Genomic DNA, 26,915 nt, shown 5'->3' with positions numbered 1-26,915 from the left:
TATGTATATGGGTATGTATAGAGGGGAATAGGAAGGGTGACAGAGGGTTAGGGAGTGAGAAAATAGGGATGTGCCATAGATACAAGGAGGCAATGTGACATTGAGTAAAAGGCCAAGATAAGAGTAAGAAATCCAAGATTTGTGCCCCAGTATAGGAAAGCAACTTGTCTCAACTTTATCACAAAATCAATCACTTCCTTGTCCATGTCTCATATTACAATTGTTGGGAGGATTAAGTAAGTGTATATCCTTATATTACACACACATGTATGTGTCTATATATCAGTACCTATATAAATACTTAAGAAACTGGGACAAAAATGCTCATAAACTAGGAGAACTGAACTTCAGTTGGTCTAATCCATATGAAAATAAATTTCAGTCCATGAACCACTTAATCATAAGTTGTAATTGATGACTTTGAAGGAGAGCATCTAAGAAGACAAAACAGCCAACAGACTGTATTTTTAGTGCACCTTAGAGCTCACCAAAGATTTCCATGTGTGTTACATTATTTGATCATCATATGAATCCCATAAGCAGGGTTTAGCTGGGATGGCATTTGGTTAAGAAATATTTAATTGTTGACCTGAGGCTGAAAGCATCTCTGATCTACCAACAATCTGGGACTCTGTTAATTACCTGTTTGTTTTGTTTGCTTTTCTGCTGTTGTTTTCCCCTTCACAGATATTATCAAGCAGTCCTTTTAGTGTTTACACAAAACAAGAAAAGGCTTATAAAACTGTCTCTTCCAAAGAATCAGTTTTGTTCTTGTTTCACAAAAAGATTCCTATCATGTAAAATGTGAATTCCTGCTTTATTTTTTTTTTTTCAATACGTGGGCCTCTCACTGTTGTGGCCTCTCCCATTGCGGAGCACAGGCTCCAGATGAGCAGGCTCAGTGGCCATGGTTCACGGGCCTACCCGCTCCACGGGCATGTGGGATCTTCCCAGACCAGGGCATGAACCCGTGTCCCCTGCATTGGCAGGCGGACTCTCAACCACTGCGCCATCAGGGAAGCTCTTTTTTTTTTTTTTTTTTAATCCTGAAACTTCTTGGAACACAAAGTATGGATTCAGGAATATAATAAAGCTTTGCCAGAACTTTAAGTCATCAGAGGCTGGCATAGTTTCCATTTCAAGCTCTTATCACCAAGCCTTTAAATGCTTACCAAAAGAAAATGCCCTTCAGTGTGTAATTTTGCATCCTCAAATCATTTGGACGTAAGTTGTTATCAGTTAATACATGTCAACAATACACATTCACCAAGCATCTACTCTTGGTAAGGCCTGGGATGAAGCCCTTTCAGAGACGTGGATCAAAGCATAAACTGGATTAGAATTAAGGACTGGGAATTCCCTGGTGGTCCATGGTGCCAAGGGCCCGGGTTCAATCTTTAGTCGGGGAACTAAGATCCCACAAGCTGCGCAGCGTGACCAAAAAACAAAAAACAACAACAGTGAAAAAAAACACAAAAAAAGAACTAAGGCTTATTTTGGCAATTTCTATAACAAAAATGGAAATCACAGATACAAATCTTCTATGTTTTAATTTTCCTGTATTTTTTTCTCTCTACTATGACAGCTCTACTGAGATATAATTCACATACCATAGAATTTACCCATGTAGCGTGTATAATTCAATGCTTTTCAGTGTATTTGCAGAGTTGTGCAACCATTACTACAATATAATTTTAGAACATTTTCCTCACCCCAAAAAAAAACCCTACCTGTTAGCAGTCATTCCTCATTCTCTCTCTACTCTTCCTCATCTACCTCAGGGAAAACACCAATCTATTTTCTGTCTCATGGATTTGCCAGTTCTGGACATTTCATATAAATGGAACCATTCAACATGTGGTCTTTTGTGACTGGCTTCTTTCATGTAGCATGTTTTCAAGCTTCATCCATGTTGTAGCATACATTAGTACTTCATTCCTCTTTATAGCTAAATAGTATTCCACTGTATGGATATAGAACATTGTGTTTATTCAACTCATCATTTAATGGACATTTGAGTTGTTTCCACTGTTCTCTATAACGTTGCTATAAATATTCATGTACAAAGTTTAGGTGATATATTTTCTATTATCTTGGGTGTATACCTAGGAGTGGAATTGTTGGATCATATGGTAACATTTTAAAGAACTGCTGAACTGTGTTTCAAAGACATTACACTATTTTATATTCTCATCAGCAATGTATGACCTGTTATTTAATCTAATATTATAAGTTAAATAATAAAATGTACCTATCCTTATTTCAAAATAAAATAAATTTATTAACTGACCTCCAATTACTCTGACAAACCTTCAATTACTCTGATATGGGTTTTAAAATATAATATCCTACTCATTATTTTCAAATTTTTTCTTTATTGTGTCTTTAGTTACCCGCTATGATCCAGCTTCCATTTTTGAGAAATTTTTCTTTTTTAAATGTTCATTGTTTGGGGCTTAAACATAATAGTCGATGGTCAAAATGACATAAAATATCTACCCTTTGAATATATTGAGATTTTGTTGTGGTTAATTTTGGTAAATAATCCAATCTACATATTGGAAAAGTGAATGTAATTCTTCTTAATGAGCCACAGAGTTTCTTAGAAAACTATTAGCTCAGTATTATTAACAGTATAATTTCTTCTCCCACATATCATATTTACTATCTATTCATAAGTTTATTGGGAAGATATATGCACTAGCTCATATGTGGCTTGGGGAAAAAAGACTGGCATGTTGAAAAAATTCAGTATTATTAGCCATTTTTATCCAATCACATTAAAGCAAAAATCTCCTTTTGCAATTCTACCCTCTCCATTTCTTCTCAGTTGTTTAACATGGTTTACTCATGTATTTAGATTATGTGCTATTTAACTTATAACTGATGTCAAAACTTCATTACTGAATATCTTTCATCTTGACTTAATAACAATATCTATAAATATTGTTAATTTAACTTTCCTTTTGTTTTAAACTTGAGTGAAAATAGAACTTTGTTCATTTTTTAAATATTTTTCTGAACCACTTTGATCGTGTCTATTTTTCTAAGCAGATATTGTTTGATTTTATATTTTAATCCATCCTAGAAATTAATGCCCATTGACAGGATAACTTTGATTAATAATGTTTATTATTGTGATTTTTATTTGTTACCTGTAATGTCATTCTATGTTATGCTATTTTTGCTTCCCTGATAATCCTTTATACCATGCATTTTAGGAATGGAAGTTAAAATTTTCACATGACTTGAAATTTTATTTTTACTCTATTGTGTAAGTGGAAACAAATTTAGAAAAGACAAACAAAAAGGGTTGTTTCATTTTTTTTTTAATTTATAATCTCCTAAAATTTTACTGGCTGTGGAAATGGCTACTGAGGATATGCATCAAATACATTTATTGCAAGCTGCTAGCCGGTTGTGAATGAAGGGTAAATAATTAGAATTTCCCATGAAAATGCTGACAGACACTCTTAAAAGAGTCATTTTCATGGCAATTTTATATCATGCCCATCTCATAATAATTTGTTGTCAATTTGACTATTTTATGATGGTTTTCACAGAGATCTAGGGTGGTCAACTCATTGGCTCCCACTGACACTTCAGTTCTTGGTTCACAGCAAGGATTATATATGAGTTTGGGCACAGCTCAGTTTTCCCATTAACAAGATAGAAAATAGCATAAATAAATTAGATGACCCACCTACTGTTGAACAGTCAGTGTTTGCCAGTTCTTAAAACAATGGTTGTCTCCTTCAGCATACAAGAAAAATAATGGTTTTTTAAACAGACCACCTAGAAACAATTTAGAGTCATCAATACAAATGTATAACCTTTATAAAAAGTATTTCTGAAGTAAAGACAATAAAAAGACATTGTCACCCAATATCCATTTCTATTCCTTCCATGGTCATGAGACATTTGTAGCCTGAGGGCCAGGATCCAGAATGGAGACTACATTTCCAAGCTATCCTGCAGCTGGATGTGGCTGTGTGAAAGAGACATGTCAGCAGAACAAAGGAAGTGTAAATCATTTTACAAGTAAAACTACTCGCACAGATATTCTTCACCTCTTGCTCTGTACTGCTTCTGGAATGTGGAGACCATGCTGCTTCAGGAAAATAAGGGCTGCTCTAGAAAGAATCTGTGGACTCCCAACTTCAGTGGGGATGGTTGACCTCCAGGCATTGAGTGAGAACAAGTGGAAACACAGGGTCTGCAGCTGGATAGCCCATGTTCAAGTTCTGGCTCCTCCCCTCACCAGCTGCAAAATCTTGGAAAAGTTAACTCCTTTGTGGCTCAGTTTCCTCATTTACAAACTGGAGATAGCAATATCCCATAGAGGTTTGTAACAATTAAAACAGTCAGCAAATGGCAAGTGCTCAGAGTAATGTCTGATACATAGCTGAAGCTAAAAACTATCAGCCATTCTTGCCCACTTGAGAGAACAAACTTCTATATTGTTAAAAATATTGCCATTTAGTTTTTTCTATTAGTCACAGCTAAACTTACTTTTAACTAAAATATCATGCAGACATCACTTGCAGTTATAATAAAATGTAGGTTTTCATCAAAGACTAAGTCCATAGTCTTTCCAACTTCTCCAAGGATACCACAAAGAAAATATTGAGAAAGAAAGGAAAAGGAAATTAGCGTATTTAGTATTTGTAGACTTGTGTTGCTATCAGATAAACAATAACTTTGTCATGCCATGTTTTATTTCTCCATTCCTCCTGAGAGCCAAAGCTGCTGTTGGCCTTTTTCTAAGTCACTTTCCACCTATTATGTGCATTATGTACACACATACATGTATGTATACACACATGTTTACAAGAATGTATATGTATGCATGTATACATACATGTAGATACTGTCAAGGCATTACTTGGCCTTCAACACTTAGAGTTTAAAAAAGGAGAGAAAAAAGCAGAAGTCATAGATTGTGATAAAAATATTGTCAAAGATACTTTATTTTAGTGAAAAATTTTTGGTTCTATTCTCTTAATATAAAAAGACTGTATCTTAGAATAAATTCTTTAACTGAAACTCCAATAACATATTATTTTAAATGTGTGGTAAATATACTGTTTTTGTAACAAAAATAACAATGATCACTTATTACATTTTTTCTGTAACTATTTGCTTATTTGCTCCTTTCCTGTTTCCCAGACTGAGAAATCTTGCAAGGATTTTATTTTGTTTCTTTTTCTATCTCCCATGAGTGGTGTTGTACCTGACACATAGGTAGTGTATAATAAAGTTTTGAAGAATGAATAAATAAATGGGTTTCATAGGTTTCCAGATCTGGTAGTGACCCCATTATACTGGGAAGAAAATCAAGGCTCTGAGATGTAAAAACTTTGCCTGACAACCTGTAGCTACTTGGAGGTAGAAACAAGTCAAGAGTTCAAGCCCCCTGCTCCTCAACCCCATAGAATCTATTTAATTCCCACCATATGTCTGAAATTTTAGGAGTGAGAGCTTTTTTTTTTCTCACTTTTTGTAAGTGGTGCTGAATGATGAATAAAAGTGGGGGGAAAAGGGGGATACAATTCAAACTGCCAGTGATGAAAATAAATTAGAAGGAGGCATCCTGAAGGTCCAGGAACTAATATCCATGCATGGCAGCAAGCATATGTTTTTCCTGGCACACTTTGAATGTAAGCAAGCACAGAAGTTGGTATTTCATTACTTTAAGCATTTGTATTAATGACGTTTGTATATGTCAGTAGTGTGTAGGCAGAAAGATTAAAAAGAAATTTCTTGTTATTACATATTTTGAAATGTTCTATATTCCTACAGCATGGTTTATTTTTAGTTCCCTTTCTCAGCATGCAATTCTGACAATTTGGAGATAGAAAAATCTCTAACAGACACAAATTCTTAGGTACATAGAATATGAGATATGGGCTGCCTATATTTGAATCTTGGCTTCATTCCATAGCTGTGTGGCTTTGAACAGTGAAATAACATTTGGGGTCTTTGTTTCTTATCTGAAAATGTACTGTTGAATTTTTTTAAAAATACAGTATCTCATCATTTGAGTGTTAAACAAGATAATATATGGAAAGCATCTAGCACAGTGCTTGAAACTTTCAAATATTCTATCAGTTAGTTACTTGTGTGGAACAAATTACCTCAAAACTTAGTGGCTTAAAACAATAGGCATTTATTATTACAGTTTACAGGTCTGTGGGATTGCACAGTGTTGACTGACCTGGACTCATCACGGTAACTGTTGATCTTGGCTGGGCTAATGTATACATCTGAAGGTTGGACGTGGCACTCTACTCTAAGCTTAGACTTGGCTGGGGCAATTTAATTGACGCAGCTCTGCTCACAGGTCCTTCATCCTGCTCCCAATATTAACCCAGGCTGGTTAATCCAGGCATGTTCTTCTCAAGGAAATGGTGGAGTCAAGGAGCAAGCAATCCTAACATGCAAACACCTTTCACAACTTTGCTTGCTTCATTTCTGCAAACATCTGCTTGGCTACATCAAGTCTCATGACAAGATAAGGAGTAGAAAGTATCCCTCCAGCCCGCTTCCCTTCGTATGGGTGTGCTGCAAAGTTAAAAAGCAAAGGGCACGGATACAGGGAAAAGAGACAAGTTGGAGCTGATACCACAGTCTTACAAACACTTGATTGTACAACACGGAGTAATATTAGTTCTATCATTTACTTCTCAAATCTTTGCACATAAAATGCCTTATTTCTTCCTAAACTGTTGAATTGCACAGAGTACTTGTTCAGACTGTATCTAACTAAGGTAATCTGAAGCTTCATGAGTGGTATAGACAGTATCCAACTTCTTGGTGAAGCTATGCTCTTTCCAACCCATCAGAAATGGGAAATTCAACAACACATCTCTCATTATCTCACTTTCAGGTGCCTTCCTTTCAGCTTATTCTCTTTTTAAGTGCTTGACATTTTTTTCATGGCTCACTCAACTACCTTAGCCTTTTTTCTCTCTGTTCTTTGGAATAAGTAATTTCTATTGATCTATCTTTAAGTTCACTGAATTTTCTTTTCTTTAATCTGTCTAGTGAATTTTTCATTCTGTTTTTTTACTTTTCAGCTGTAGATTTTTATTCATTTATTTATATAGATTTGATTTCTCTGTTCAAGTTTTCTCATTTATTCGTGAGAATAAATATACTCTTTCCTTTAATGCTTTGAACATTTTTTTCTTTATTTTTTGAATGCATTCATAATATATACTTTGAAGTCTTTGTCTGCCAAATATAACATAAGGACATGCTTAGTGTCCATTCTATTGACTGTCTTTTTCCTGAGTATGGATCACACTTTACTGTCTCTGTGTATGTCTTAGAGTTTTTTATTTAAAACTGGATGGTCAGATACTATAGTATAGCCACTTAGCACTCCATTGTATTGTTCTGACTATTGTTATACTTTTATATTTTGTTTTAGTAAGAAGGTAGTTAACTTGGTTGGACCAAAACTGTGATGTTTGTCTCTTCCATGATATGTGGCATCTCAAATCTCTGCATACTTCTTACAACTTCAAACTGTTGCTGTTTTAGCCCAATCTCCTTGTGTTTCCCACTTATATTTATATTTGGTAATTTTCAAAGATATAGGCAGTGCTTGTACTTTGGTTTTTGGGTTTATCCTCTCTTGGTTTGCTTAACTCTGGAAATTCCTCTTCTAGTTGCTCTGTTTGCCACAGTCTCTGTCCTCTGATCTCTAAAGCCAAAAAGGCTTTAGCTTCTTGTCATGTGACCTACAGATTTGGAAAATGCATTCATTAAAACAAACAAACAAACAAACAATACAGGACATTCATGGATCTCACCCAGTAAAGCTCTTTTAAGGATAGGTTCTATTAGGTCTCTGCTTGCATTTTCACTGAGTCCCCTCAGTCTATCCACTAGCATGCATAATCAAACAAGGATTTACACATAGTGTATAGTCATATATTGGATGCAGTTCTCTTCTGGAATTAGATTCTGTTTTTTACACCTTGAGTAATAAGGTTGTGAGTTTCTGCTGCCAACTCATGATGAGTGTCCTGCAACAACAAAGCCACAAACTTGCAATCATTTCCATTTCCTGTTGAAGTTTTTTCTTAAGAACAAACTATCTTCTGGCTTCTGTCTGATTTTGGATACTTTCCAGTGCCTTTAAATATCTGTTTTTTTATGCTGTGTCTAGGCTTTTTACCAGTGATCTGCAGAAGGATTCCTGTGAGCACTTCACTTTATTGCCATGCCATAAGCTCTCTGCTTTGTCAGAAAATGACAGCAATGCTGGCTCATTCCCCCAGGGTGTTTTTAAAAAAATAATAATAGCAGGACTTGAATTATTTTCAACAACATAGATAGACCTAGCAGGTATTATGCTTTAGTATTCTAGAACATAAAGAGAGTATGAGTGTAGAGAACAGAGAATGGCATTCTTTATATAGAGTAGGGCATCTTTAAGCCTAAAATTGGCATCTAGTTGTTAAGAAAACTATGTGGTGTAATGGCTAAAAGCATTGACTAGAGAGCAAAACATCCTGGGTCTGAATTCGAAATTTGCCATTTAATAATTCATTTAACTTGTTTACATCATTTAAACTCTTTATGCCTCAGTGTCTTCATCAATAAAATGTAGATGATGATAACAACCACGCAAAGTTTTTTTGTGAGAACCGGATACATTGATATATATAAATACATAGAACATTAAGTGGTATATTATATGACATATAGTAACTACTATTTTTATTTAAAAACAAGGAAAAGATCATGAATAAATGATAAAAGCTCATTAATTCCATGTAGAAGAATTATCAGAATCACCATCATAAAGCACTGGATTTGAGTGCTAGCCCATCCACATGCCTGTTGTATGGTGTAGGGTTTACCACATCCTCTGGGTGGATCTGATTCTCTATCCACAGAATGGATAACTTCCTGCCCCACATCTTTCATGAGGGTGTTATGAAAGTCAAATCAGAGAGTAGGTTTGAAAGATCTTTGTAAACTGCAAAGTGCTGAACAAAAGACAGGTGCATTGATAGGAAATATCTTTAGATTAAAAAAAGAACCTTGGGAATGCTCATGCACTATTTGTGTGTGTACACCAACAGTGAACCCACCAAGAGTGGTGCAGCCACTATGGAAAACGGAATGGAGTTTTTTAAAAAAATTAAAATTAGAACTACCATACGATCCAGCAATTCCACTTTTGGATATTTATCCAAAGGAAATGAAAACACTAACTCAAAAAGATATATGCACTCCCATGTTCATTACAGCATTATTTAGAATAGCCAAGAATATATATATTATAATATATATTATATAATAATATATAATATAAAATGAAATATTCTGTCATGAAAAAGAAGGCTATCTTGCCATTTGTGGCAACAAATATGCAACTTGAGGGCATTATGCTAAGTGAAATAAGTCACACAGAGGAAGACAAATGCTGGATGATCTTACTTATATGTGAAATCTAACAAATAGAAACCAAACTCATAGATGCAGAGGACAGATTGGTGGTTGCCAGGGGTGGGGGTGGAGAGTGGGTGAAATGGGTGAAGGTGGTCAAAATGTATAAACTTCCAGTTATAAAATTTTAAAAAAAGTCCTAGGGGTGTAATGTGTAGTGTGGCAACTATGAATATTAGGGAATTGTGTGTATCTTATAGAAATCATGTTTTCACTTTTTTCCAGATATATACCCAGGAGTAGAATTTTCAATTATATAATAGTTCTATTTTCAGTGTTTTGGGAAACCACTATACTGTTTTCCATAGTGGGTGCACGAATTTACATTCCCACCAACAGTGTTCATAGAGCACTGTTTACAATAGCCAAGATATGGAAGCAACCCATGTGTCCATCAACAGACAAATGGATAAAGAACATGTGGTATATATACACAACATAAGGTTACTCAGCCATTAAAAAAGAATGGGACTATGCAATTTGCAGCAATGTGGATGGATCCAGAGAATATTATTCTTAGTGAAATAAGTCAGACAAAGAAAGACAAATACTGTATGATATCACTTCTATGTGGAATCTAAAAAATAAAGCAAACAAGTGTATTATATATAGCAAAACAGAAACAGGCTCACAGATATAGAAAGCAAACTAGTGGTTGCCAGGGAGGAAAAGGAGGGGGGAGGGGCAAGATAGGGTTATGAGATTAAGAGGTAAAAAACTATTATGTATAAAATAAATAAGCCACAAGGATATATTATACAGCACAGGGAATTATAGCTATTATTTTGTAATAACTTTTAATGGGGTATAATTGATAAAAATATTGAATTGCTAGGCTGTATACCTGAAACTAATATAATATTGTAAGTCAGCTATACTTCAATTAAAAAATAAAACAAACTGGATAAAACAATAACAATTTAAAAATCCTGTATTGTATATTTAAAAGTTTCTAAGAGAGTAAATCTTAAAGTTCTTATCAAAAGATTGTAACTCGGTGTGGTGTTGCATGTGAACTAAACTTATTGTGGTGATCACTTTGCAATATACACACATATTGAATCATTATGTTGTATACCTGAAACTAATATAATGTTGTATGTCAATTATATATCAGTAAAAAAATGAAAACAAAATCATGAGGAAATTTAGATTATATTTTGGACTCAGTGATAATAATACATATCAAGACTTGTGGGATTCAGGCAAAACAGTATTCATAGGGAAACATATAGCTTCTAGTGCACATATTGGTAAAACAACAGCAAAATAAACAGAAAGAAAAGAGAAGGAAATAATAAAGAAAGAGAAGAGCTGAAAAAAATACAACAGGAACTATCACCCTAACTAAAATTGGTCCTCTGAAAAGTTTAATAAAATTTATAAATGAATACACAAAAATTCAGTAAAAACATTTTTGTCTTTACAAATGACCATATCCTGGTACATAAATACATTCCTAATATTCAGGCATCAGGGGTCCTTTTACAAAAATTCTGGAGTGTTTCTTGAAAATCTCTGCACATGGTAGACGCAGTACAGACATAAAACTGAGCTTGGCCTTGTGCAAGTGTTCTTAGTGGGTTCTTAAGATTCAGCACTTTGAAAGTCCTCAGAATGCCCACAATATCTTAAAACAAGGAGATGTTAAGTAGACAAAATGTCTTTCTGTTTTCTTAAAAATTCTAACCAATCCTTGTGGTTATGAAGCCACATATTAATAAGCAAACTGATCATTTTCCACAGGAAATCTAACACAGTGTTTAAATGATATTATCCTAGGTTATGCTTTTCCAAAGAGATGGCTCACATCTTTCCTGTTTTCATGGAAGAGAATCCTTCCCCAAAGGCTTCCCAGTCATTGCTTTTACATCTCATTGTCCAGAACTGGGTGACATATTGACTACTTTCTAGATTAAGTAGTTGAGTTACCTTTTCTGATATCTGAATAAAATCACAATTGGTGTTAATTTGGAGTTAAGCAAGCACCAGAGTTGCCATGTTGGTTTTTTTGTTTGTAATTTTTTTCTAGTTTTACTTAATGAAGAATTCAAAACAATAGAATAATTTCAACTATAATACAAGAGGTCTTTCAGATTCTCCAACCGCTGATATTTACCACATTTACTTTTTCATTTTCTCTCTCTATTTCATCACCTATGCATACATATTGATTTATTTTTTTTATTTTATTATTATTATTATTTTTAGTGGTGCGTGGGCCTCTCACTGTTGTGGCCTCTCCCGTTGCAGAGCACAAGTTCCGGACGTGCAGGTTCAGTGGCCATGGCTCACGGGCCCAGCCGCTCCGCGGCATGTGGGCTCCTCCCGGACTGGGGCAAGAACCCACGTCCCCTGCATTGGCAGGTGGACTCTCAACAACTGCACCACCAGAGAAGCCCCTACATATTGATTTTTTATGAAACAGTTGAGATTAATTTGTAAACATGGTTCCCTATTATACCAAATACTCCAGTATATATTTTCTAAAAACAAACAAGCAAAATCTCTTACATAAGCACATTATTGCCCTCTAAATTGGAAAGTTCAAATTAACACAATAATTCCTCATAATTAGGTTTGGAGCTGCAATATCACAGAAATAATGCTATGCTCTCCGTATCCTGATGGGTGGTATACAATATTGATTTGTCCCAGTGTTGACAAAGGAAACTATGACCATATATGGTTAAATTGGTGTCTGCTAGGTTTCTACCCTGTAAAGTAATTATCTCTTTCTTTGTAAGTAGTAAGTATTTTGTTAGGGCATACTTTGAGACTATGAAATTATCCTATTTCTCATTAAACTTTCATCTTTTAGTTTTTGCATCCATTGATGATTTTTACTTTAAACAGTTATTGTTATAATGGTTATCAAATGGTGATTTTATCCATTTATTACTTGGAATTCTACTCTTCAGGAAAAGCTTTCTCTTTTTTGCATTAATTTCTTTTATCAGTAGAGACATGGATTCCTACTTTATTCAGTGGATTGAAATTCAATAGTATTAATTTGATGCTCATTTTTTCCTAAATTTGGCTAATGGAAGCCCCTTCAAACAAACTTCTGTATCCCTTTGATGTGCCATTATGATTCCTTGAACACCTCTTTACCATCTGTCAAAATAAGTTGTTCCATGTTTAACATGTATTTTTGTAGACCAATCTCAAAATCATCCATTTCTCTATGGGATCCTCGTTCCTTTTAGTAAGTCTCTACATCAGAATGTACTCAATGCTTCTTGGGTCTCATCACTTTCAAGCCTTCTTAGTAGACAGAGCAAAGAAATATGTATGAATATACCTATATATTTATATATATAAATTTACTTTTATATTTGTGTATATATATATATATATATAACCATGAATTTACTCTAGTACCTCCAATTCTAATCTAAACTTTAAGGTGGTCTAGCTTTCCCCCTTTTCCATATTTCTAACTCCCTTCTTCAACAGTGAGAATAATCATGGCTCCCATTATCCTTGACATACTAATTTATTTGCTCTAGTCTCTTTTATATAACCAATTTCCCAGCAAGACTAGTTCTTGACCTTGATTATAGTATCACCTTCTGGCTCAGTCATGACTACACCATAGCCTTCTTGTTGACCTTCCCCTACCCCAGTGTATTGGTCACCTTTTTGCTTGTTTTTTAGAACTACTTTGGCACAAATCTACAGAAATAAACTGATTGACCCATCAGATGAATGGCACATAGATTAATGGGTAGAAAAATAAGAACACTCACAAATTATCAAAATATTTGTTCAAATCTTACTATTTTTCTTCACCAGTGAAACATTGTTAAACATTATACCATGGACATTTTCTCAAACCTTCCATATTTAAAACCTGCATCATTTTATAGGTTACTATCACTGGTGCCTACTTTTGTTCAGGTACTCGTAACCTTCTACCTAAATGTCTGTCAGTTTCTCCAATCAGCTTTGGAGCTCTTTGAAGGCAAGGACTGTCATTCATTTCCATAACCCCAGAGCTTAGCCTAGGGGCCAACACACTGGTGTTTGATAAATATTTGCAGCATCATTGAGTTATTTAATGACTAAATAATGCCATTAGTCAAAATGAACAAATACAAACATTGAAAGAATGTTCTAAAATGTTTGCCTATTTTTTTTTTAATTTTCAAGAATGTTTTGGTTGTTTTCCTCTTTTTTACAGCTCTTCAATACATTTCAATAAGCCTCTAAAGAACATCTTCTCTGCATAAGGCTCTGTGTTTGTAACTGCTACCTGAACTCATTTTCCTATTTGTGATGACTCTTCAAACTTGCAGAGCCCAGACACTTGACTCAGAAATGGAGATTTTATCTACCTCCAATATTCTGGTTGGAGTTGGACTCAGAAAGGCCAACTTTTACAAAAACTGTACAAAACCACCATATTAATGACTTTTCCAGAGTTCTCCAAAGTCTATTCACCCTCATATCCTGATAATCCACATTTTTTTAAATTATGGGAACCAGAAAAAGCAGTCCTTGGTGTTGATCTTTTTTTCCCGTCTATAAACCAAGTTCTAGACACCACTTTTAACTGTTTAAGTCAATTTTAGCATTAAATTCTCACAGACCCCAAATCTCTTAAAATTTTATTATCAGAGGTTTCTGTGTAACTATCTGAGAGAAGAATATTATATAAAATAAAGATACTAAATAATAAAATATTTCTGAAGCAATTATATAAGACACCATATTCCCATCTACAAGAGAAAAATATTCCCAGGAAGAGATGATTCCTGAGGGATTTCTGCTCTTCCCTTGACCACAACAACATTTGGAACAGGGATTCCAGGTCTCCCTATATCTGTTATGTCTAATACAATAGTCAGTAGACATATGCGATCACTGAGTGCTTGAAATGTGGATGGTCTGAATTGAGATATGCTGTAAAATACACACCAGATTTTGAAGACTTGGTTCAATTAATATAAATGTAAATTATCTTATTATTAATTTTAAAAATCAACTGTGTGCTAAAATGATATTTTGGATACATGGGTCATAATAAAATATATTATCAGTTGCCATTTCTTTTCTGCTCTCTTTTATAAGAAAAGTCTTGAAAACATTGCCTATTTTTGTCTCCACTTACCTTACACTCTCTCCTCTATAAGCTCCAATCATTTCACAAAAATACACCAAGACCTCAATTACCAAGGTTTCAAATGACCTCTGTATTACAAAATTGTATAGTCAGAACACATTTTTAATGAATTTGATCTCAGCATTATCTGACACAGTTGATGACACCATTCTCTTTGAAACCCTCTCTTCTCTTGGCTTCAGTGACCATATATGCTTATGGTTTTCCCTTTTACCTCAATGGGGCTTTTCTTCATTGACTCTTTTCCTTCTCTTTGACCTCTAAATATTGGAGTGACCCTAAGTTCAGTTCTGGGACTTCACCTATCCTCAACATTCACTCTCTCACTCACCCAGTGTTTTAGTTTTAAACACCACTGGCATATCAAAGAATCCAAAATATTTCCTCCAGCCCTGACTTATGTCCTAGAGTCATATAAACAACTACAACTATCATTTGGTATCTTTACCTGGTTGCCAACTACACACCTCAAACTTAACTCAGTTCTCTCTCATTCTCCCTTGGCTCTTCCTTTTAGTACACCTACCACAGTTCTCACTCTTGGTAAATGGCATCACCATCTGCGCCATTGCTTAAGCTTCATATCTAGGGTCTATTCCCTCTTTCTCTTAGAGTAGATGCATCAGTGTATCTGATTGACTTTACCTCTGAAGTACATCTTATCTTTCCTGGCTGCTCCCTGGTCCAAGCTACCATCTTCTATCACCTGAACGGTTTTAATAGTCTACCAACTAGTTTTCCTGTTACCACTCTTACTCCACTATGATCCAATCTAGGTATCATGGGCAGAGTCATCCCTTATGTTATCAATTAGGTTGTAGCATACTCCTACTTTAAAGTTTTTACCTTAAAATTTTCCCACTGCTTTAGGATAAATTCAAACGCCTAACTCTGGCTTGTCCCTGCTTACTTCTTCAACATCTAGAGCTATTTTCCAACTTAAAAAAATTATTTAATTGAAGTATAGTTGATTTACAATGTTGTGTTAACTTCTGCTGCATAGCAAAGTGATTCAGTTTTATATATATATATAATTATATATATTATAATTCTATAAAATTATATATATATATTTCACATTCTTTTTCATTATAGTTTATCACAAGACACTGAATATAGTTTCTTGTGGTATACAGTAGGACCTTGTTGTTTATCCATTCTATATATAATAGTTTCCATCTGCTAATCCCAAACTCCCAATCCATCCCTCCCCTACCTCAGGTCTGTTCTCTATGTCTGTGAGTCTATTTCTGTTTCGTAGATAAGTTCATTTGTGTCATATTTTAGATTCCACATGTAAGTGATATCATATGGAATTTGTCTTTCTCTGTCTGGCTTACTTTACTTAGTATGATAATCTCTAGGTCCATCCATGTTGCTGCAACATGGATAGACCTAGAGATTTTTTTTCCTTTTTATGGCTAAGTAGTAGTCCATTGTATATATGTACTACATTTTCTTTGTCTGTTCCTCTGTCAATGGAAATTTAAGTTGTGTTCATGTCTTGGCTATTGTAAATAGTGCTACTATGAACATAGGGTATTTTCCAACTTTTAAACTGTGATCCAAACAAGCTTTCCTTCTGAAAGTTCCTTGAACACACCAAAAATTTTCTTTCTGGCTGTTCCCAATGTTTATATTGCTCTTCACTAATCTTTTCATGGCTGGTTCCTTCTTGCACTTACATCTCCACTTAAATATCATCTGACCAGAGACATCTTCCGAACCACCCCATCTCAATCATACCTGGTCACTCTTTAAAATAGCAGCATATTTTAAATTCTACTTATCCCTAATCATTACCACATAATATTTTCTTGTTCATTTTCCTTTAACTACTTGACTTTCCTTGGTGTAAGGCAGGATCTTGTCTTTCTTATTCACCAGTATATGCCTAGTGCCTAGAGCAGTGCACATACTGGACATTCAAATATTTGTTGATTGGATAAATATTTAATTGCATTGTCTTATTCACCAGCACAGGGTAAAGAAACTGAGAAATCAGTGCTATTGGGGAAAGATATCAGGTTTCATAATAAACTCAATGCTGTGTTTTCAAGTCTGTCTACTCTAGTATATATTCACCTCCTTGGGCCCATTTACTTGTTTTCACTCTATACCAATTTTGTCCCAAATAGCTTTCTGTGATGTTCAATATAGTAACTATTAGTCACATGTAGCTATTGGGTACTTGAAATGTGACTAGTTTAACTGAGTAGCTGAATACTTAAATTTATTTAATTTAAATTTAAAAAGCCACATGTGGCTAGTGGCTATCATATCAGATAGAGCTGCTCTAGAGGGAAAGCTCAAGGCAGTTTCTATGTTTTAGCTCTTCTCCATATCCTGAGTACCAAGCAAGTTTCTAATGTAACACAGATGATCATTAAGCCTGGTTAAAATTCTTGAGTCAAAGGCAGGATAGTGAGAATTTGAGGCCTTGCTAGAGAAGGGGCAGGGAACCCAAGTGATGTCTCTGTGGGAGAGAAAGCCCCATATGGTGTCTCTCCTTCAGTGTAGCCATGAAAATAGTACAGGTTTTAGAAATTTAGAAATTCAAGATGCTCACCTGATTTATACAAGCTGTGTGACCTCAGCAAGCCACATAACCACCTCTGAGTTTCTTTTTTCCTCACCTGTGAAATGATGACATAAAAGAATGTAGCCTCTAACTCAGTGGATTTTTACAGGTATCAACTGAGGCCAAGAATAGGAAAACCTAGCTGTAAAGTGTGAAGTGGTCTGTAAGTATATGGCTCTGTTATTTGTCCCACAGATTGGTCCTGTTGGCAGATAAATATTAGCAGTCGGTTATCAAACATCACATCATCTAGACAGCCCTGGCCCTAGAAAAGTTGGCATCTACTCATTTTACTCCATGATGGAAAAAGAATAAATAAATCATAAATGATTAATTTAGACTTCCCTCCACGCCTCCCGTTAACAGCTCAAAGTCCCAACCACACAGCAGGCTCAGTGATGAACTGGTGTGGTAGAACCTTCAAGACGGCGGCTAACCCTTCTCCAAGTACAACCAGCTGTGAAAACAAATTTAGCTCCACCAACATTGCAAAGGAGCAAAGCTTTTTCATAGGTTAGAGATATAATGTTCACCCCATTCAGAGGAATCCAAACCAAATACCAATGGCTTGTGGGGGTAAGAGGATATTAAGCATAATAGACAGATTATCTGCTAGTTTACTGAAGGTGAAGGAAGAGACATTTGTCATACTTTTGCTAGAAAATGAGACTTTATCAAAGGGAGACAGGGTGAAAGGTCACCAGTTCTATTGGTGCGATTATTATCTTTACATAGCTGGAGTGGCAAAAGAAATGATCCCAAACAGAGCAAAACAAAACAGACCTCACCGAAGCACTTCAAGATGAGCCCCAAGAAGCCATCACACCAGACCCACTGGCTTCATCTTAATTTATCATCCTGGGCCTTGTTGACAAGAGTTGATTGGGTTCTCCATCTCTCCACGATGCAGCAGGTTTCATCATGGCAAACCACTTGGTGGACACTAGGGATGGTTAACTTTTAGGAAACAATCATTATAATAAGAAAGATACTACATTTTTGAGCATCTACTAGAGCCCTGAGACTGTGTTTTTTATTTATTATCGCAAATGAAAATCCACAAATAAGTGTTACCTTTACTGCTTTGCAAATGATTCAATTAGTGCTTAAGTAAATTGGCACATCATAGATGTGTTGTTTTGGGTATTAATAAATACAGTAATGAATATTGTATCAGAAGCAGCTACTTATATAAGCACCTTTCTTGGTGCCTCAAAAAATGTACACTTAAGGGAATTGATAGCCAATGCCTATTTGTTATTTCTGAAGACATTTTTGCTCACATGTCTACACAGTTTCTTTTTTTTTTTTTTTTTTCGTGGAAAACTTATAACTCTCAAGAAATACTTCTCTTCAAGTTAGGTTTATTTAGCATTGACTTCACTACCTATGTCAGCCATCATAGCTGCCCCAGACAAAGAAGCTAGGGCTATCTGCCTCAGTCAGAGCAGATTGAGCAGAGCAGATTCTCCCTCTCACTTCCCTTCCTCTCTCCTCTGCTCTGAGCATCCCACTCTCACCTGGATACCTCACAGCATGCCTTAGCCTCTGGATGCACCCTCTCTATCTATCCTCTGCCATTTAGCAAGTGCCTTGGACAGTCTGCCTAGTTTTTGTTTTACCTTCCTCCAGAAACATAGCTTCTTGAAGTTTCCCATTTCTTTAGATTAAAAAAATGTGGCTTTTTCACATACACTTCTCAGAGCCAGGAACAAACCCAAGACTGCTAGTTCCCTTTCCACTACATTGATCCTCATATTTTAATGGAAATAACTATGACTTAATAGACACCAGTGTTACAACATGAATTGAAATTTTTCAAAAATTGCAACCAACATTTACTGTTTTCTATATGACAGATAATTTACCAATTCACAGATAGTATCATATCTAATACTTAAAAAACATAATGAAATAGGAGTTATGGTCTTTTCATTTAACAGGTAAGGAAACTGAGGCAGAGAGGCATCAAGAGATTTGTCTAGGACCACATAGGGGCCAAGTACAAAACCAAAGTCTAACGCTAAACTCATGTTCTTATGTGGCCTAGAGTAGTAGGATATTAAAAAGTATGCGAACTTTGAAGCCAGGGCTTTGACTCAGACCACTATCTACTACTTCTTGTGCACCAACCTCCCCACCCCAAGCAAGCGTTCAACATCTTTGCATAGTGGTTACGTGCATGAGCTTGGGAGCTGACCTACCTGAGCTGGCTCCATTTCACAATATGTGAAAACTTGGATAGTTGATGTAACCATTCTGTGCTTCCGTTTCCTCACTTATAAAGCAAGGATAACAGCAAGGTATCTTATTTCTGTAGAAGATTAAGTATGCTGATAAAGGTAAAATCTTTATAACGGTACCTGGACCAGAGTAAATAGTTAACAAATAGTAGCTAGTACTATTGTTATAGATTAGAATCAGTGCCCTCATCTGTTAAACAAGAACATCAAATTGGTCTCATCAGAGTGTGGTGGGAACAAATAAGTTAATGTAATCAAAATCATCCAACAGCATGCCCTTCTCTCCTTCTGCTTCAGTAGATATTTTGGAGAAGAAGTCACTGAACCTCGTAAGTAACTTTTAGAGAGAGGTTGGATGGGAATATTGTTCTAGCATCCAGGACCTGTATCTGCTTTGTTTCTGATTGTTTTTGCTCTGGGTCATTTGCTGACTTGGCTCATCCACAGCCTCTCCACACAGGACAAAGATACGGCCAATCTCTCAGAGCTGGGGAGACAAGAGGGATAGTAGAAGCAGCAGAGACATGGATCTGAAGGTCCTCACTTCTACAATCAGTCTGTCTCCTACAATCAGCAGGCTGACCTTGGGCATGTCCCTCACATCCTCAGAGTCTGGTCCAATATCTTTAAAATGAGAGTAATGGCACCATTCTCATGGGCTATCATGACACATCCTAAATGTAACATTTGCAAAGCGCACAGGAGAATGGTTAGCTATCCAGCTTCATTTACCAGATCCTGAGCGTCAGACCAAATCTACAGTTTCCCAGTATTAAAGAGCTTTAGGCCTGGATTTTTCCGTTTGGAAAAAAGGAAATGTGTGTGTGTGTGTGTATATATATATATATATATATATATATATATATATATATATATATAAATAATAATTTAAGTATATTAGAACTGTAGTACTGATTCAGCTTAAGTAGAGATCTGTGCTAAGTTAAATACTGATTTCATTCAGGGAGAGTATAAATTTAAGTATTCAGCATAAGTTTTTTTTTTTCATTTTTATTGAAGTATAGCTGCTATACAATATTATACAAGTTACAGATATACAACATAGTGATTCACAATTTTAAAGGTTACACTCCATTTATAGTTATTGTAGAATATTGGCTATATTCCCTGTGTTATACAATATATTCTTGTAGCTTATTATTTTACCTAATAGTTTGTACCACTTACTCCCCTACCCTTCTATTGCCCCTCTCCCCTTCCCTCTTCTCACTAGTAACCACTAGTTTGCTCTCCATATCTGTGAGTCTGCTTCTGATTCGGTTTAAGTAAACTGATTCATATTAAGTACAAACTAAAATGCTTAGATGAGCCCTGCTACAGAAGAAGAACTAAAGGATGAGGTTGTCAGAGGAGGAAGAGGTTTCACCTAGCTCTTGAGTTATGTCCCAATTCTTTCACTATTATCTCCCATCTCCACCTTCAAGACCACCACCAGTCACCAACAGGATCCCAAATTCTTCAAAAATTTTAAACAAAGATGTGTAGTGAAATACTCATCAGCGTCATTCACTCTAGCAACATTTAATAAGCACCTCCGATATTCTAGGCTCCATGTTAGCTGCTCAGGACATAGTCACAGTCCCCCAAAGCATACACAGAGATGAAATAAAGAGACAGTTTTCCTCAGGCTTAAAAAGTAAGAAAATATTAATCAGATATGGATCCTTCCCTTAAGGAATTTGCTTGAGTCTAACAGAGGAAGAGAAAGCTTGGACACAAATAAAACTACTGATAACAGCCTCTGGAGTTTGGGGCAGAATGGCAGGTTTGGAAAGAAGATGGCTGGGACAGTGGAAACCACCACATTCGAGGTAGAAAAAGGGCATGAGCAAAGGTACAGGAGAGTAGAAAGTGCCCAAAAAACAATAAGCACAGGCAGTAGAGCTTCTGAAATAGCTTTCTGGGTTCAGTGAACAGAACCCAAGCCACTTGATTTCAACTTTCACTCCATTTTTGCATTTGATCTTTCCAGGTTAAAGTACCACTTTGAAGAGAACAAAGGCACCAAAGCAGCAGAATGTCATGGTAGAAACATTGTACTGGCTTCAGCAGCCCATGTATCCCAGCCCAGTGCTGCATGACTGGACCACATCACCTCAACAATAGGCACCTCTTGTTTCCTAATCCACAAAACAAATGGGTTGGATAATATTCCAGACTCTGCCAGCCCTAACAGTGTTTGATTCTGTAAATTCTCCAACACAAACTGGCCAGAGAGAAGATATCTTTATCCCTGGCTTTCCCGGTCCCTTTGGATTCCTGCACACCCTTGTCTCTTTAGATTCCTGCATGGCCTGTTTCCTAACCCTTGAATATGCACATTGATATTTAGCTCTGAAACACAAAGTAATGAGATTCGGCTTCCAAACGTTATTTGATACCTAGGACTTCTGGTGTAGAGAAAAATGGGTATTTCAATGGAAAACCAAAATGCATTGTCTACTTACAGCATACCTTCGCAGACTTTGATTCTAGCTTGTCCTAGTGTTTAAGCTCTTTTACAACTCTGTAAAGTATGGGTAATCTATAGCAATTGCTTAGTCTATACACATGCAAATTCAGTCCTGTCTTTAGAGGTCTAATCTACTTCACTTCCCTACTCATGAGTAAACAGTTTCACCATCATTTACACATTCATTCCAATATTCCCTACCTATAATTGTGTCTTTTTTTCAGGTTCTCTTTTGAATGTAGACCACACTCATAGGCTAATCTCTAACACTGTGGTCCTCAGATTTCTCGTCATTAAATGGAAACTCAAGTAGAGGGCATGTCTGGATGGGTTATAAAAGCCCTTTCAGCTCCGGGATCTGATACTTTAGATCCACTATGGGTTCACATAGTACTTTATACAAACACTAAATGATCTTCAATTTTTCTTTTTTAAAGGTATGTGTATTAGGTTGTTAGGGCTGCCATAACAAAATACCACAGCCTGGATGGCTTAAATAACAGAAATTTATTTTCTCACAGTTCTGGAGGCTAGAAGTCCAAGATCAAGGTGTTAGCAGGGTTGAATCCTTCTGTGGGCCATGAGGGAAGGATCTCTTCTAGGCTTCTCTCATTGGCTAATAGATGGCTGTCTTCTCTCTGTGTCTTTACATCATTTTCCTTCTGTTGTTGTCTGTATCCCAATATCCTCTTCTTGTAAGGGCACCAGTCATATTGGACAAGGGTCCACACTAATAAACACATTTAAGTGCCTCTTTAAAGACCTTAGCCCCAAATACAGTCTCATTCTGTGGTACTGGGGGTTAGGATTTCACATCTGAACTTTTGGGGTGACATGGTTCAGCCTGTAACAGTAGGATTCAATAAAAATGACTATGCCACTTTGTTTTGGATTGTGCATGGTCTTTGTGACTGTCTAGGCAACTGCTGAAAGAGATGGGTCCATGTCACCATATCCTCTGATAGAAGAGGTTAATGGTCTTAGTTGCTGTGATGACTCAGAGCCCAAGCTTCCTTAAACTGTAACAAGGCTCTTCCAGCTGCCTCTCAACTCCTCACATCTCCTGCCCAGTTTCACCATGTCATACACAGTGTCCTGAATGTAACAGCTCTCCAATCAAGGCATGCACAGTTTAGCAAATCAAAATACATTATACCCAATTACATTTGAATTTCAGATAGATTTTTTAGAATAACTATGTCACATGCAATATTTGAGACATACTAAAACAAATTATTTGTTGTTAATCTGAAATACAAACTTAACTGAGTGCCCTATATTTTATCTGGCAATGCTACTCCAATTCCTCATTGATATACACATACTACTATGCTTAGGGTTCTCACACATCACTTCCATGCACTTTGCATTGACCAATTATCATCACCTCTTATTATGGGATGAATGTTTGTACCCCACTCCTAAATTCTTATGTTGAAGACCTAACACCCAAGGTGGCTGTATTTAGAGGTGAGGCCTCTAAGGAAGTAATTAAGGTTAAATAAGGTCATAAGAGTGGGGCCCTACCCTGGTAGCAATAGTGTCCTTTTAAGAAGAGACTCCAGAAAGTTCACTTTCCCCTTGTTTCTCCACCTGCGCTCAGAATGGTGGTCATGTAAACACAAAGAGAGATGGCCTACAATCCAAGAAACCAGAAGAAGAGGGCTCAGAAAGAAACCTACCTTGTCACCACCTTGCTATTGAACTTCCTAGCCTCCAGAAATGTGAGAAAATAAATTTCTGTTGTTTAAGCCACTTAGTCTGTGATATTTTGTTATGCAGCCCTAACAGACTAACACAACCTTTAAGGCAGCTCACCTGGGACTAATACACAGAGTAAAACACATAGTTATGTGTTCATTACTTGTTGAATGAATGACAGGTCTAGTCATTTTGGATCTTTCTGAGCTAAACAGAAACACCTTCCCATTTCATGATGAAAACACCTTCTCTTCTAAGAATGAATCTGTCTTTACCTGTCTCTGCTGGAACCTGTCATAACATATCACCCTATATTGCCAATGCCTGCTCAGTTGTTTGCCTACCACAGGGATACTGGAAGACAAGGATTATACGTCATCCACCCATTGTCATGCCTCTAACATTAAGCAAGGACCCTCCCACACTGAATTCTCACAATTTCCAATGGCACACACTCAAAAAAAAAATTGGCTATATTCAGTATCTTGTAATAACCTATAATGGCAAAGAATCTGAAAAAAGAATGTATATATGTGTGTATATATATATATATATATATATATATATATAAATAACTTTGCAGTACACCTGAAACTAACACAACATCGTGAATCAACTATACTTCAATTAAGAAAACTAGCATATAATAAAATGTGATATTATTCAAAGTGCTTAGGACTTAGGATTTTGATAGTTCTAAGGGGGCTGAAATCAGTTTACAAACACCTCCTTCAAGTTTCCCAATTCAAATATTCTCTAAGACTTCACCCAGTTTGGAGGCAATCCACCTATCTGAGTACACATGTCCGGGCACTGCTGGGATGAGATCAAACGTTTCCTGTTGGATTTGGGCCTCAACAGCACTTGGAGGGCTCTCAGTGACCCCTAGAGCCGGTGTGAAAGTGGACCAGCAGCCAGATGGCTTCATGTTTCCACATTCCTTCAGCTTGTTTTCTTACTGTGGCAGATACCCAAGAGCATCCCAAATCCTCAAGAGAGATGGGATTTCATGAAAATCCTTGTTACTTTTGCAAAGCAGGAGATATGAACTCTCGAGCTCAATGAAGAAAAATTTGAAACATATACCAAGGGTTTTCAAGCTATCTGCAATGATATAAGAAAAATACAGAAATGAGTGGTATTTTTTTTCCACATTCAGTTCCACCTAGGGACAAAAGTGCCACACATATCCACCCCTGAAGATTAAGACAGGTCAGGGATCACAGAGTTGTGGCCACACAAACAGATTATTCTGTTTCCTGAGACATCGTTTATGTTGCAGCTGCCTCCTTGGAGGAAGATCATGAATCACCTTGTTCTTCTCTATTCCATTTGATCCAACCCTATGTAAACAAGCAGTGTTGAATGGGAAAGAAAACATTTCAGGCAAATGATTTCAATACAGTTGGAACTGCTTACCTTGTATAACCAACCTGCTTGCTCCCCGAACAAGGTCTTATACTGGAAAGAAGCAGTCTTGGGGGTGAATAGGTTTGGATAAATGAATGAAAAACAATTATTTAACACCAATTACATAGAAGGCATTGTGGTTTATTCCTCCCCACATGTGATCCCATTTTTCCCAGCCACCCTGGGTGGAAGTGACAATGGTGCTACTTTCCATAAATTGTGATGAGAAAATACTCCCAAAATCATTTAATAAGGTGCAAAGTCAGCATTTGAATCCCTGTCTCTTTTTTTTTTTTTTTTTTTTTTTTTTTTTTTGCGGTATATGGGCCTCTCACTGTTGTGGCCTCTCCCGCTGCGGAGCACAGGCTCCGGACGTCCTCCCGGACCGGGGCACGAACCCGCGTCCCCTGCATCGGCAGGCGGACTCCCAACCACTGTGCCACCAGGGAAGCCCGAATCCCTGTCTCTTTGACTCTAAATAATTAATTTATTAACTCAGTGAAAAATTAATTGTAATTAGCTATGTTAATGGTTAATAACTTTGAACAAAAGAATGAGTGAATTACCTTATTTGATCTTATCTATTTTTGAACAAATGAAACTGAAATACAAAAAGGTTGAAGAACATACTTATTTTCACAAGTCTCAAAAAATGGAGTTTAGATCTTTTCTCTCATGTAAAGACATTGAAGGATGAGAGAAGTCAGGTTTTAAGATATAAACTAATATGATGAGGATGAGGTGTCAGTAAAATATTACAATGTACCCCCATTTGAAATAAGTTGGTTCAGGACCAAAAAAATGATGTTTCTTAAAGTATTTATAAAAGACTCTCCTAAGAAATCACAGACCACTGTGGTGTCAACAGACTGCTCATTGACAAAAAGATAAAAGTAGAGATCAAGATGCTGAGGAAGGTACTGCTAAACAAATAGCCACCAAAATAAATGGAACATTTGGTTTGGATTAAATAGTGGTGATAAAATTGGAAAAATTGCAATAATAGGACACACTTAAATATGTGTAAAATCTTTTTTCAGAGTGCTTCACGTAAAGTTTATTAGTTTAAGGGAACATTTTGAAAGTGTGGCTCAGCAGTAAAGACCCCAAATCACAGAAAAGATCTACCTAAGATTATATTCCAACTCTGCCAAATACCATGTGTAGACTTTGAAAAACACACCCGCCTCTCTGAGCTCCAGGGAATGGGGCTAATAATTATACCTACTTCATTTAATGTATGACAATCTAATGAGATAATCCTTCCAAAGAACATAGACAATACCTGATGTATAATATTCCTGGAATAAACTGAGAGAATAAAATTACTAAATGAAAACAAACTTTTAAAAAAACAATATATTTATACCATGACATAAAATGTTCTTATTTTATTTTACTAATACCATCATAATTGTGGTAGATGACTTCTGATGTTGAAATTATGATTATGTCATCTTGCCTTCTTTGATCTACTTTCCCTATTAATTACCTAAACTTACTTTGCCTAGAACATCATTATTAATCAAAGTAACCAGTAAACCTATAAATATCCAATCATATAGACATCAATCATAGTTATAAATCAATACCTAGAACATTTGAAGAGGGAGATAGGTTGATGCCACCAGCAATGGAGCAATGAAGGATTACATGAAAAACATTGAATTAAGAATTAGCATAATTTTGGTCAAATTTTCACTCAAGTTACATTGTCTCTCTGAATCTTAGATTCCTCATTTGGACACAAGTGGCTTGGGAAAAATTATATGTATAGTTGCTTCCATTTCTCAAATGGAAATTATTATCATTTTAATGTTGCTTTAGTAATATCATACAAGTACTAGTAACAATTATTATTATAAATAATTTGAGGTCTACTCCTTCCTGAATCACTGCTTCAGTCATTAA

This window comes from Lagenorhynchus albirostris, chromosome 4 (genome assembly GCF_949774975.1).
Source record: "Lagenorhynchus albirostris chromosome 4, mLagAlb1.1, whole genome shotgun sequence".
NCBI lineage: Eukaryota > Metazoa > Chordata > Mammalia > Artiodactyla > Delphinidae > Lagenorhynchus > Lagenorhynchus albirostris.
Note: the sequence above shows the minus strand (reverse complement) of the source record.